Source organism: Prinia subflava, chromosome 17 (genome assembly GCF_021018805.1).
Source record: "Prinia subflava isolate CZ2003 ecotype Zambia chromosome 17, Cam_Psub_1.2, whole genome shotgun sequence".
Classification (NCBI taxonomy): Eukaryota; Metazoa; Chordata; class Aves; order Passeriformes; family Cisticolidae; genus Prinia; species Prinia subflava.
Genome location: NC_086263.1, coordinates 38691 through 53410, shown reverse-complemented (window position 1 = coordinate 53410; position 14720 = coordinate 38691).

Here is a 14720-nt window from a genome sequence, read left to right as displayed (position 1 = left end):
AGGGCAGGGCAGGGCAGGGCAGGGCAAGGAAGGGAAGGGCAGGGAAGGGCAAGCATTGGATTGGATTGCATTGGATTGCATTGGATTTAATTGGATTGCATTGGATTTCATTGGATTGCATTGGATTGCATCGGATTTCATTGGATTGCATTGGATTGCATTTGATTGTATTGGATTGAATTTCACTGCATTGCATTGCATTTCATTGAAGGGAAGGGGAGGACACGGCAGGGCAGGGCAGGTAAGGGAAGGGCAGGAAAGGGCAAGCATTGGATTGGATTGCATTGGATTGCATTGGATTGCATTGGATTGCATTAGATTGCATTGAATTGCATTGGATTGCATTTCACTGCATTGCATTGCATTTCGTTGAAGGGCAGGGGAGGGCAGGGCAGGGAAGGGCAGTGAAGGGAAGGGCAGGGCAGGGCAAGCATTGGCTTTGATTGCATTGGATTGCACTGGATTGAATTGCATTGGATTACATTGGATTTCATTGGATTTCATTGGATTGCATTGGATTGCATTGGATTGCATTGCATTGGATTGCATTGGATTGCATTGGATTGCATTGGATTGCATTGGATTGCATTGGATGGCATTGGATTGCATTGCATTGGATTGCATTGGATTGCATTTCACTGCATTGCATTGGATTTCATTGAAGGGCAGGGGAGGGCAGGGCAGGGTAGGGCAGTGAAGGGCAGGGCAGGGCAGGCATTGGATTGGATTGGATTGCATTGCATTGCATTGCATTGCATTGCATTGGATTGCATTTCACTGCATTGGATTGCATTTCATTGAAGGAAAGGGGAGGGCAGGGCAGGGCAGGGCAGGGCATGGCAGGGAAGGGAAGGGCAGGGAAGGGCAAGCATTGAATTGGATTGCTTTGGATTGCATTGGATTTCATTGAATTGCATTGGATTGCATTTAATTGCATTGGATTGCATTGGATTGCATTGCATTGCAATGCATTGGATTGCAGAGGATTGCAGTGGATTGCAGTGGATTGCATTGGATTGCATTGGATTGCATTTCATTGCATTGGATTGCATTAGATTTGATTGGATTCCATTGGATTGCATTTCAATGCATTGCATCGCATTACATTGAAGGGCAGAGCAGGGCAAGGCAGGGATTGGCAGGGAAGGGAAGGGCAGGGAAGGGCAAGCATTGGATTGGATTGCATTGGATTGCATTGGATTACATTGGACTGCATTGGATTGCTTTGGATTGCATTGGATTGCATTGGATTGCATTGCATTGGATTGCATTGGAATTTATTGTGTTGCATTGGATTGCATTGCACTGAACTGCATTGCATTGCATTTTAAGGCAGGGAAGGGAAGGGAAGGGCAGGGCAGGGCAGAGCAGAGCAGGGCTGGGCAGGGAAGGGCAGGGCAGGGAAGGGAAGGGAAGGGAAGGGCAAGCAATTGGTTGGATTGTATTGGATTACATTGGATTGCATTGGATTTCATTGGATTGCTTTGGATTGCATTGGATTGGATTGGATTGCATTGGATTGCTTTGGATTGCATTGGATTGAATTTCACTGCATTGCATTGCATTTCATTGAAGGGCAGGGCAGGGCAGGGCATAACAAGGCAGGGCAGTGCAGGGCAGGGCAGGGCAAAGAAGGGAAGGGCAGGAATGGGCAAGCATTGGATTGGATTGCATTGGATTGCGTTGGAATGCATTGGATTGCTTTTGATTTCATTGGATTGAATTGGATTTCATTGGATTGCATTGGATTGCATTTCATTGGATTTCATTGGATTGCATTGTATTGCAGTGGATTGCAGTGGATTGCATTTGATTGCATTGCATTGCATTATATTGCGTTGGATTTCATTGGATTGCATTATACGTCATTTCACTGCATTGCATTGCATTTCATTGAAGGGCAGGGGAGGGCAGGGCAGGGCAGGAAACGGAAGGGAAGGGAAGGGAAGGGCAAGCATTGGATTGGATTGCATTGGATTGCATTGGATTGCCTTGGATTGCCTTGGATTGCATTGCATTGCATTGCATTAGAATGCATTGGATTGCATTGTATTGCATTGGATTGTATCACGCTGAATTGCATTGCATAGAATTTAAGGGCTGGGCAGGGCAGGGCAGGGCAAAGTAGAACAGGGCTGGGCATGTCAGGGTATGTCAGGGTATGTCAGGGTATGTCAGGTTATGTCAGGGCAGGGCAGAGCAGGGCAAGGCAGGGCAAGGCAGGGCAGGGCAGGGCAGGGCAGGGCAAGGCAGGGCAGGTCAGGGCAGGGCAGGGGAGGGGAGGGGAGGCAAAGGGAGGGGAGGGGAGGGGACGGGAAAGGTGGGGAGGGGAGGGGAGGGGAGGGGAGGGGAGGGGAGGGGAGGGCAGGGCAGGGCAGGGCAGGGCAGGGCAGGGCACGGAAGGGCAAGGCAGGGAAGGGAAGGGAAGTGAAGGGCAGGGAAGGGCAAGCATTGGATTGGATTGCATTGGATTGCATTGGATTGCATTGGATTACATTGGATTGCATTGGATTGCATTGGATTTAATTTCACTGCATTCCATTACATTTCATTTAAGGGCAGGGGAGGGCAGGGTAGGGAAGGTCACGGCAGGGAAGGGAAGGGCAGGAAAAGGAAAGCATTGGATTGGATTGCATTGGATTGCATTGGATTGCATTGGATTGCATTGGATTGCATTGGATTACATTGGATTTCATTTCACTGCATTGCATTGCATTTCATTGAAGGGCAGGGGAGTGCAGGGCAGGGCAGAGCAGGGAAGGGAAGGGCAGGGAAGGGCAAGCATTGGATTGGATTGCATTGGATTGCATTGGATTGCATTGGATTGCATTGGATTGCTTTGGATTGCACTGGATTGCATTGGATTGCAATGGATTACATTGGACTTCATTGGATTGCATTGGATTGCATTAGACTGCATTTCAGTGCCTTGCATTGCATTTCATTGAAGGGCAGGGGAGGGCAGGGAAGGGAAGGAAATGGCAGGGAAGGGCAAACACTGGATTGGATTGCATTGGATTGCATTGGATTGCATTGCATTGGAATGCATTAGATTGCATTAGATTGCAATATATTGCTTTGGATTGCATTGCACTGCATTGCATTGCATTGCATTTGAGGGCATGGCAGGGCAGGGCAGGGCAGGGCAGGGCAGGGCAGGGCAGGGCTGGGCTGGGCATGTCAGGGCATGTCAGGGCATGTCAGGGCATGTCAGGGCAGGGCAAGGCAAGGCAGGGCAGGGCAGGTCAGGGAAAAGAAGGGCAGGGAAGGGAAAGGAAGGGCAGGGAAGGGCAAGCATTGGATTGCATTGGATTGCATTGGATTGCATTGGATTGCATTGGATTGCCTTGGATTGCATTAGATTGCATTGGATTGCATTGGATTGAATTTCACTGCATTGCATTGCATTTCATTGAAGGGCAGGGGAGGGCAGAGCAGGGCAGGGCAAGGAAGGGAAGTGCAGGGAAGGGCAAGCATTGGATTGGATTGCATCGGATTGCATTGGATTGCATTGAATTGCTTTGCATTTGAAGGCATTAAATTGCATTAGATTGCAATGTATTGTATTGTATTGCATTGCACTGCATTGCATTGCATTGAATTTGAGTGCAGGGCGGGTCAGGGCAGGGATGGGCAGGGCTGTGCTGGGCATGACAGGGCATGTCAGGGCATTTCAGGGCAGGGCAAGGCAAGGCAGGGTAGGGCAGGGCAAGGAAGGGCAAGGCAGGGAAGGGAAGGGAAGGGCAGGGAAGGGCAAGCATTTGATTGGATTGCATTGGATTGCATTGGATTGCATTGGATTGCATTGGATTGCATTGGATTGCATTGGATTGCATTGGATTGCTTTGGATTGCATTGGATTGCATTGGAATGCATTGGATTGAATTTCACTGCATTGGATTACATTTCATTTAACGGCAGGGCAGGGCAAGGCAGGGCAGGGCAGGGCAGGGCAGGGAATGGAAGAGCAGGAAAGGGCAAGCATTGGATTGGATTGCATTGTATTGCATTGTATTGCATTGGATTGCATTGGATTGCATTGTATTGCATTGCATTGGATTTCATTGGATTGCATTGGATTGCATTGGATTGCTTTGGATTGCATTTCACTGCATTGCGTTGCATTTTTTTGAAGGGCAGGGGAGGGCAGGGCATGACAGGGCAGGGCAGGGAAGGGAAGGGCAGGGAAGGGCAAGCATTGGATTGGATTGCATTGGATTGCATTGGATTGCATTGCATTGGAATGCATTAGATTGCATTAGATTGCAATGTATTGCATTGGATTGCATTGCACTGCATTGCATTGCATTTTAGGGCAGGGCAGGGCAGAGCAGGACAGGGCATGGCAGGGCATGGCAGGGCTTGGCTGGGCATGTAAGGGCACATCAGGGCAGGGCAAGGGAAGGCAGGGCAAGGCAGGGCAGGGAAAGGAAGGGCGGGAAGGGAAGGGCAGGGAAGGGCAAGCATTGGATTGCATTGGATTGCATTGGATTGAATTTCACTGCATTGCATTGCATTTCATTGAAGGGCAGGGGAGGGCAGGGCATGGCAGGGCAGGGAAGGGAAGGGCAGCAAAGGGAAAGCATTGGATTGGATTGCATTGGATTGCATTGGATTGCATTGGATAGCATTGGATTGCATTGGATTGAATTTCACTGCATTGCATTGCATTGCATTGGATTGCATGGGTTGGCATTGGATTGCATTGGATTGCATTGGATTGCATTGGATTGCATTGGATTGCATTGGATTGAATTTCACTCCATTGCATTGCATTTCATTGAAGGGCAGGGGAGGGGAGGGCAGGGCAGGGCAGGGCAGGGATAGGACGGGAAGTGCAGGGAAGGGCAAGCATTGGATTGGATTGCATTGGATTGCATTGGATTGCTTTGCATTGGAAGGCATTAGATTGCAATGTATTGTATTGGATTGCTGTGCACTGCATTGCATTGCATTGAATTTGAGGCTAGGGCAGGGTAGGGCAGGGCAGGGCTCAGCTGGGCATGTCAGGGCATGTCAGGGCATTGCAGGGCAGGGCAGGGCAAGGCAGGGTAGGGAAGGGCAGGGAAGGGCAAGGCAGGGAAAGGAAGGGAAGAGCAGGGAAGGGCAAGCATTGGATTGGATTGCATTGGATTGCATTGGATTGCTTTGGATTGCATTGGATTTCCTTGGATTGCATTGGATTGCCTTGGATTGCATTGGATTGCATTGGATTGCATTGGATTGAATTTAACTGCATTCCATTACATTTCATTTAAGGGCAGGGGAGGGCAGGGCAGGGCAGGGAATGGAAGGGCAGGAAAGGGCAAGCATTGGATTGGATTGCATTGGATTGCATTGGATTTCATTAGATTGCATTGAATTGCATTGGATTGCATTGGATTTCATTGGATTGCATTGCATTGCATTGGATTGCATTGGATTGCATTGGACTGCAGTGGATTGCATTGGATTGCATTTCACTGCATTGCATTGCATTTCGTTGAAGGGCAGGGGAGGGCAAGGCAGGGAAGGGCAGTGAAGAAAAGGGCAGGGCAGGGCAAGAATTGGACTTGATTGCATTGGATTGCACTGGATTGAATTGCATTGTATTGCATTGGATTTCATTGGATTTCATTGGATTGCATTGCATTGCATTGCATTGGATTGCATTGGATTTCATTGGATTGCATTGGATTGCATTGGATTGCATTGGATTGCATTGGATTGCATTAGATCTCATTGGATTGCATTGGATTGCATTTCACTGCATTGCATTGGATTTCATTGAAGGGCAGGGGAGGGCAGGGCAGGGCAGGGCAGGGCAGGGCAGGGAAGGGAAGGGCAGGGAAGGGCAAGCATTGCATTGGATTGCATTGGATTGCATTGGATTGCATTGGATTACATTGGATTTCATTGGATTGCATTGCATTGGAATGCATTAGATTGCATTAGATTGCATTAGATTGCAATGTATTGCATTGGATTGCATTGCACTGCATTGCATTGCATTGCATTTGAGGGCAGGGCAGGGCAGAGCAGGGAATTGCAGGGCAGGGCAGGGCTGGGCAAGGCTGGGCTGGGAATGTAAGGGCATGTCAGGGCATGTCAGGGCATGTCAGGGCAAAGCAGGGAAGGGCAGGGCAGGGCAGGGCAAGGAAGGGAAGGGCAGGGAAGGGCAAGCATTGGATTGGATTGCATTGGATTGCATTGGATTTAATTGGATTGCATTGGATTTCATTGGATTGCATTGGATTGCATCGGATTTCATTGGATTGCATTGGATTGCATTTGATTGTATTGGATTGAATTTCACTGCATTGCATTTCATTTCATTGAAGGGAAGGGGAGGACACGGCAGGGCAGGGCAGGGCAGGTAAGGGAAGGGCAGGAAAGGGCAAGCATTGGATTGGATTGCATTGGATTGCATTGGATTGCATTGGATTGCATTAGATTGCATTGAATTGCATTGGATTGCATTTCACTGCATTGCATTGCATTTCGTTGAAGGGCAGGGGAGGGCAGGGCAGGGAAGGGCAGTGAATGGAAGGGCAGGGCAGGGCAAGCATTGGCTTTGATTGCATTGGATTGCACTGGATTGAATTGCATTGGATTGCATTGGATTTCATTGGATTGCATTGGATTGCATTGGATTGCATTGCATTGGATTGCATTGGATTGCATTGGATTGCATTGGATTGCATTGGATTGCATTGGATTGCATTGGATTGCATTGGATTGCATTGGATTGCATTGGATTGCATTGCATTGGATTGCATTAGAATTCATAGGATTGCTTTGGATTGCATTTCACTGCATTGCATTGGATTTCATTGAAGGGCAGGGGAGGGCAGGGCAGGGTAGGGCAGTGAAGGGCAGGGCAGGGCAGGGCAGGCATTGGATTGGATTGGATTGCATTGCATTGCATTGCATTGCATTGCATTGCATTGCATTGGATTGCATTTCACTGCATTGGATTGCATTTCATTGAAGGAAAGGGGAGGGCAGGGCAGGGCAGGGCAGGGCATGGCAGGGAAGGGAAGGGCAGGGAAGGGCAAGCATTGAATTGGATTGCATTGGATTTCATTGAATTGCATTGGATTGCATTTGATTGCATTGGATTGCATTGGATTGCATTGGATTGCATTGCATTGCAATGCATTGGATTGCAGAGGATTGCAGTGGATTGCAGTGGATTGCATTGGATTGCATTGGATTGCATTTCATTGCATTGGATTGCATTAGATTTGATTGGATTCCATTGGATTGCATTTCAATGCATTGCATCGCATTACATTGAAGGGCAGAGCAGGGCAAGGCAGGGATTGGCAGGGAAGGGAAGGGCAGGGAAGGGCAAGCATTGGATTGGATTGCATTGGATTGCATTGGATTACATTGGACTGCATTGGATTGCTTTGGATTGCATTGGATTGCATTGGATTGGATTTCATTGGATTGCATTGGATTACATTGGACTGCATTGGATTGCTTTGGATTGCATTGGATTGCATTGGATTGCATTGCATTGGATTGCATTGGAATTTATTGTGTTGCATTGGATTGCATTGCACTGAACTGCATTGCATTGCATTTTAAGGCAGGGAAGGGAAGGGAAGGGCAGGGCAGGGCAGAGCAGAGCAGGGCTGGGCAGGGAAGGGCAGGGCAGGGAAGGGAAGGGAAGGGCAAGCAATTGGTTGGATTGTATTGGATTACATTGGATTGCATTGGATTTCATTGGATTGCTTTGGATTGCATTGGATTGGATTGGATTGCATTGGATTGCTTTGGATTGCATTGGATTGAATTTCACTGCATTGCATTGCATTTCATTGAAGGGCAGGGCAGGGCAGGGCATAACAAGGCAGGGCAGTGCAGGGCAGGGCAGGGCAAAGAAGGGAAGGGCAGGAATGGGCAAGCATTGGATTGGATTGCATTGGATTGCGTTGGAATGCATTGGATTGCTTTTGATTTCATTGGATTGAATTGGATTTCATTGGATTGCATTGGATTGCATTTCATTGGATTTCATTGGATTGCATTGTATTGCAGTGGATTGCAGTGGATTGCATTTGATTGCATTGCATTGCATTATATTGCGTTGGATTTCATTGGATTGCATTATACGTCATTTCACTGCATTGCATTGCATTTCATTGAAGGGCAGGGGAGGGCAGGGCAGGGCAGGAAACGGAAGGGAAGGGAAGGGAAGGGAAGGGCAAGCATTGGATTGGATTGCATTGGATTGCATTGGATTGCATTGGATTGCCTTGGATTGCATTGCATTGCATTGCATTAGAATGCATTGGATTGCATTGTATTGCATTGGATTGTATCACGCTGAATTGCATTGCATAGAATTTAAGGGCTGGGCAGGGCAGGGCAGGGCAAAGTAGAACAGGGCTGGGCATGTCAGGGTATGTCAGGGTATGTCAGGGTATGTCAGGTTATGTCAGGGCAGGGCAGAGCAGGGCAAGGCAGGGCAAGGCAGGGCAGGGCAGGGCAGGGCAGGGCAGGGCAAGGCAAGGCAGGTCAGGGCAGGGCAGGGGAGGGGAGGGGAGGCAAAGGGAGGGGAGGGGAGGGGAGGGGAGGGGAAAGGTGGGGAGGGGAGGGGAGGGGAGGGGAGGGGAGGGGAGGGCAGGGGAGGGCAGGGCAGGGCAGGGCAGGGCAGGGCAGGGCACGGAAGGGCAAGGCAGGGAAGGGAAGGGAAGTGAAGGGCAGGGAAGGGCAAGCATTGGATTGGATTGCATTGGATTGCAATGGATTGCATTGGATTACATTGGATTGCATTGGATTGCATTGGATTTAATTTCACTGCATTCCATTACATTTCATTTAAGGGCAGGGGAGGGCAGGGTAGGGAAGGTCACGGCAGGGAAGGGAAGGGCAGGAAAAGGAAAGCATTGGATTGGATTGCATTGGATTGCATTGGATTGCATTGGATTGCATTGGATTGCATTGGATTACATTGGATTTCATTTCACTGCATTGCATTGCATTTCATTGAAGGGCAGGGGAGTGCAGGGCAGGGCAGAGCAGGGAAGGGAAGGGCAGGGAAGGGCAAGCATTGGATTGGATTGCATTGGATTGCATTGGATTGCATTGGATTGCATTGGATTGCTTTGGATTGCATTGGATTGCATTGGATTGCAATGGATTACATTGGACTTCATTGGATTGCATTGGATTGCATTAGACTGCATTTCAGTGCCTTGCATTGCATTTCATTGAAGGGCAGGGGAGGGCGGGGGAGGGCAGGGAAGGGAAGGAAATGGCAGGGAAGGGCAAGCACTGGATTGGATTGCATTGGATTGCATTGGATTGCATTGCATTGGAATGCATTATATTGCATTAGATTGCAATATATTGCTTTGGATTGCATTGCACTGCATTGCATTGCATTGCATTTGAGGGCATGGCAGGGCAGGGCAGGGCAGGGCAGGGCAGGGCAGGGCTGGGCTGGGCATGTCAGGGCATGTCAGGGCATGTCAGGGCAGGGCAAGGCAAGGCAGGGCAGGGCAGGTCAGGGAAAAGAAGGGCAGGGAAGGGAAAGGAAGGGCAGGGAAGGGCAAGCATTGGATTGCATTGGATTGCATTGGATTGCATTGGATTGCATTGGATTGCCTTGGATTGCATTAGATTGCATTGGATTGCATTGGATTGAATTTCACTGCATTGCATTGCATTTCATTGAAGGGCAGGGGAGGGCAGGGCAGGGCAGGGCAAGGAAGGGAAGTGCAGGGAAGGGCAAGCATTGGATTGGATTGCATCGGATTGCATTGGATTGCATTGAATTGCTTTGCATTTGAAGGCATTAAATTGCATTAGATTGCAATGTATTGTATTGGATTGCATTGCACTGCATTGCATTGCATTGAATTTGAGTGCAGGGCGGGTCAGGGCAGGGATGGGCAGGGCTGTGCTGGGCATGACAGGGCATGTCAGGGCATTTCAGGGCAGGGCAAGGCAAGGCAGGGTAGGGCAGGGCAAGGAAGGGCAAGGCAGGGAAGGGAAGGGAAGGGCAGGGAAGGGCAAGCATTGGATTGGATTGCATTGTATTGCATTGGATTGCATTGGATTGCATTGGATTGCATTGTATTGCATTGCATTGGATTTCATTGGATTGCATTGGATTGCATTGGATTGCTTTGGATTGCATTTCACTGCATTGCGTTGCATTTTTTTGAAGGGCAGGGGAGGGCAGGGCATGACAGGGCAGGGCAGGGAAGGGAAGGGCAGGGAAGGGCAAGCATTGGATTGGATTGCATTGGATTGCATTGGATTGCATTGCATTGGAATGCATTAGATTGCATTAGATTGCAATGTATTGCATTGGATTGCATTGCACTGCATTGCATTGCATTTTAGGGCAGGGCAGGGCAGAGCAGGACAGGGCATGGCAGGGCATGGCAGGGCTTGGCTGGGCATGTAAGGGCACATCAGGGCAGGGCAAGGGAAGGCAGGGCAAGGCAGGGCAGGGAAAGGAAGGGCGGGAAGGGAAGGGCAGGGAAGGGCAAGCATTGGATTGCATTGGATTGCATTGGATTGAATTTCACTGCATTGCATTGCATTTCATTGAAGGGCAGGGGAGGGCAGGGCATGGCAGGGCAGGGAAGGGAAGGGCAGCAAAGGGAAAGCATTGGATTGGATTGCATTGGATTGCATTGGATTGCATTGGATAGCATTGGATTGCATTGGATTGAATTTCACTGCATTGCATTGCATTGCATTGGATTGCATGGGTTGGCATTGGATTGCATTGGATTGCATTGGATTGCATTGGATTGCATTGGATTGCATTGGATTGAATTTCACTCCATTGCATTGCATTTCATTGAAGGGCAGGGGAGGGGAGGGCAGGGCAGGGCAGGGCAGGGATAGGACGGGAAGTGCAGGGAAGGGCAAGCATTGGATTGGATTGCATTGGATTGCATTGGATTGCTTTGCATTGGAAGGCATTAGATTGCAATGTATTGTATTGGATTGCTGTGCACTGCATTGCATTGCATTGAATTTGAGGCTAGGGCAGGGTAGGGCAGGGCAGGGCTCAGCTGGGCATGTCAGGGCATGTCAGGGCATTGCAGGGCAGGGCAGGGCAAGGCAGGGTAGGGAAGGGCAGGGAAGGGCAAGGCAGGGAAAGGAAGGGAAGAGCAGGGAAGGGCAAGCATTGGATTGGATTGCATTGGATTGCATTGGATTGCTTTGGATTGCATTGGATTTCCTTGGATTGCATTGGATTGCCTTGGATTGCATTGGATTGCATTGGATTGCATTGGATTGAATTTAACTGCATTCCATTACATTTCATTTAAGGGCAGGGGAGGGCAGGGCAGGGCAGGGAATGGAAGGGCAGGAAAGGGCAAGCATTGGATTGGATTGCATTGGATTGCATTGGATTTCATTAGATTGCATTGAATTGCATTGGATTGCATTGGATTTCATTGGATTGCATTGCATTGCATTGGATTGCATTGGATTGCATTGGACTGCAGTGGATTGCATTGGATTGCATTTCACTGCATTGCATTGCATTTCGTTGAAGGGCAGGGGAGGGCAAGGCAGGGAAGGGCAGTGAAGAAAAGGGCAGGGCAGGGCAAGAATTGGACTTGATTGCATTGGATTGCACTGGATTGAATTGCATTGGATTGCACTGGATTGAATTGCATTGTATTGCATTGGATTTCATTGGATTGCATTGCATTGCATTGCATTGGATTGCATTGGATTGCATTGGATTTCATTGGATTGCATTGGATTGCATTGGATTGCATTAGATCTCATTGGATTGCATTGGATTGCATTTCACTGCATTGCATTGGATTTCATTGAAGGGCAGGGGAGGGCAGGGCAGGGCAGGGCAGGGCAGGGAAGGGCAAGCATTGGATTGGATTGCATTGGATTGCATTGGATTTAATTGGATTGCATTGGATTTCATTGGATTGCATTGGATTGCATCGGATTTCATTGGATTGCATTGGATTGCATTTGATTGTATTGGATTGAATTTCACTGCATTGCATTTCATTTCATTGAAGGGAAGGGGAGGACACGGCAGGGCAGGGCAGGGCAGGTAAGGGAAGGGCAGGAAAGGGCAAGCATTGGATTGGATTGCATTGGATTGCATTGGATTGCATTGGATTGCATTAGATTGCATTGAATTGCATTGGATTGCATTTCACTGCATTGCATTGCATTTCGTTGAAGGGCAGGGGAGGGCAGGGCAGGGAAGGGCAGTGAATGGAAGGGCAGGGCAGGGCAAGCATTGGCTTTGATTGCATTGGATTGCACTGGATTGAATTGCATTGGATTGCATTGGATTTCATTGGATTTCATTGGATTGCATTGGATTGCATTGGATTGCATTGCATTGGATTGCATTGGATTGCATTGGATTGCATTGGATTGCATTGGATTGCATTGGATTGCATTGGATTGCATTGCATTGGATTGCATTAGAATTCATAGGATTGCTTTGGATTGCATTTCACTGCATTGCATTGGATTTCATTGAAGGGCAGGGGAGGGCAGGGCAGGGTAGGGCAGTGAAGGGCAGGGCAGGGCAGGGCAGGCATTGGATTGGATTGCATTGCATTGCATTGCATTGCATTGCATTGCATTGCATTGCATTGGATTGCATTTCACTGCATTGGATTGCATTTTATTGAAGGAAAGGGGAGGGCAGGGCAGGGCAGGGCAGGGCATGGCAGGGAAGGGAAGGGCAGGGAAGGGCAAGCATTGAATTGGATTGCATTGGATTTCATTGAATTGCATTGGATTGCATTTGATTGCATTGGATTGCATTGGATTGCATTGGATTGCATTGCATTGCAATGCATTGGATTGCAGAGGATTGCAGTGGATTGCAGTGGATTGCATTGGATTGCATTGGATTGCATTTCATTGCATTGGATTGCATTAGATTTGATTGGATTCCATTGGATTGCATTTCAATGCATTGCATCGCATTACATTGAAGGGCAGAGCAGGGCAAGGCAGGGATTGGCAGGGAAGGGAAGGGCAGGGAAGGGCAAGCATTGGATTGGATTGCATTGGATTGCATTGGATTACATTGGACTGCATTGGATTGCTTTGGATTGCATTGGATTGCATTGGATTGGATTTCATTGGATTGCATTGGATTACATTGGACTGCATTGGATTGCTTTGGATTGCATTGGATTGCATTGGATTGCATTGCATTGGATTGCATTGGAATTTATTGTGTTGCATTGGATTGCATTGCACTGAACTGCATTGCATTGCATTTTAAGGCAGGGAAGGGAAGGGAAGGGCAGGGCAGGGCAGAGCAGAGCAGGGCTGGGCAGGGAAGGGCAGGGCAGGGAAGGGAAGGGAAGGGCAAGCAATTGGTTGGATTGTATTGGATTACATTGGATTGCATTGGATTTCATTGGATTGCTTTGGATTGCATTGGATTGGATTGGATTGCATTGGATTGCTTTGGATTGCATTGGATTGAATTTCACTGCATTGCATTGCATTTCATTGAAGGGCAGGGCAGGGCAGGGCATAACAAGGCAGGGCAGTGCAGGGCAGGGCAGGGCAAAGAAGGGAAGGGCAGGAATGGGCAAGCATTGGATTGGATTGCATTGGATTGCGTTGGAATGCATTGGATTGCTTTTGATTTCATTGGATTGAATTGGATTTCATTGGATTGCATTGGATTGCATTTCATTGGATTTCATTGGATTGCATTGTATTGCAGTGGATTGCAGTGGATTGCATTTGATTGCATTGCATTGCATTATATTGCGTTGGATTTCATTGGATTGCATTATACGTCATTTCACTGCATTGCATTGCATTTCATTGAAGGGCAGGGGAGGGCAGGGCAGGGCAGGAAACGGAAGGGAAGGGAAGGGAAGGGAAGGGCAAGCATTGGATTGGATTGCATTGGATTGCATTGGATTGCATTGGATTGCCTTGGATTGCATTGCATTGCATTGCATTAGAATGCATTGGATTGCATTGTATTGCATTGGATTGTATCACGCTGAATTGCATTGCATAGAATTTAAGGGCTGGGCAGGGCAGGGCAGGGCAAAGTAGAACAGGGCTGGGCATGTCAGGGTATGTCAGGGTATGTCAGGGTATGTCAGGTTATGTCAGGGCAGGGCAGAGCAGGGCAAGGCAGGGCAAGGCAGGGCAGGGCAGGGCAGGGCAGGGCAGGGCAAGGCAGGGCAGGTCAGGGCAGGGCAGGGGAGGGGAGGGGAGGCAAAGGGAGGGGAGGGGAGGGGAGGGGAGGGGAAAGGTGGGGAGGGGAGGGGAGGGGAGGGGAGGGGAGGGGAGGGGGAGGGGAGGGCAGGGGAGGGCAGGGCAGGGCAGGGCAGGGCAGGGCAGGGCACGGAAGGGCAAGGCAGGGAAGGGAAGGGAAGTGAAGGGCAGGGAAGGGCAAGCATTGGATTGGATTGCATTGGATTGCAATGGATTGCATTGGATTACATTGGATTGCATTGGATTGCATTGGATTTAATTTCACTGCATTCCATTACATTTCATTTAAGGGCAGGGGAGGGCAGGGTAGGGAAGGTCACGGCAGGGAAGGGAAGGGCAGGAAAAGGAAAGCATTGGATTGGATTGCATTGGATTGCATTGGATTGCATTGGATTGCATTGGATTGCATTGGATTACATTGGATTTCATTTCACTGCATTGCATTGCATTTCATTGAAGGGCAGGGGAGTGCAGGGCAGGGCAGAGCAGGGAAGGGAAGGGCAGGGAAGGGC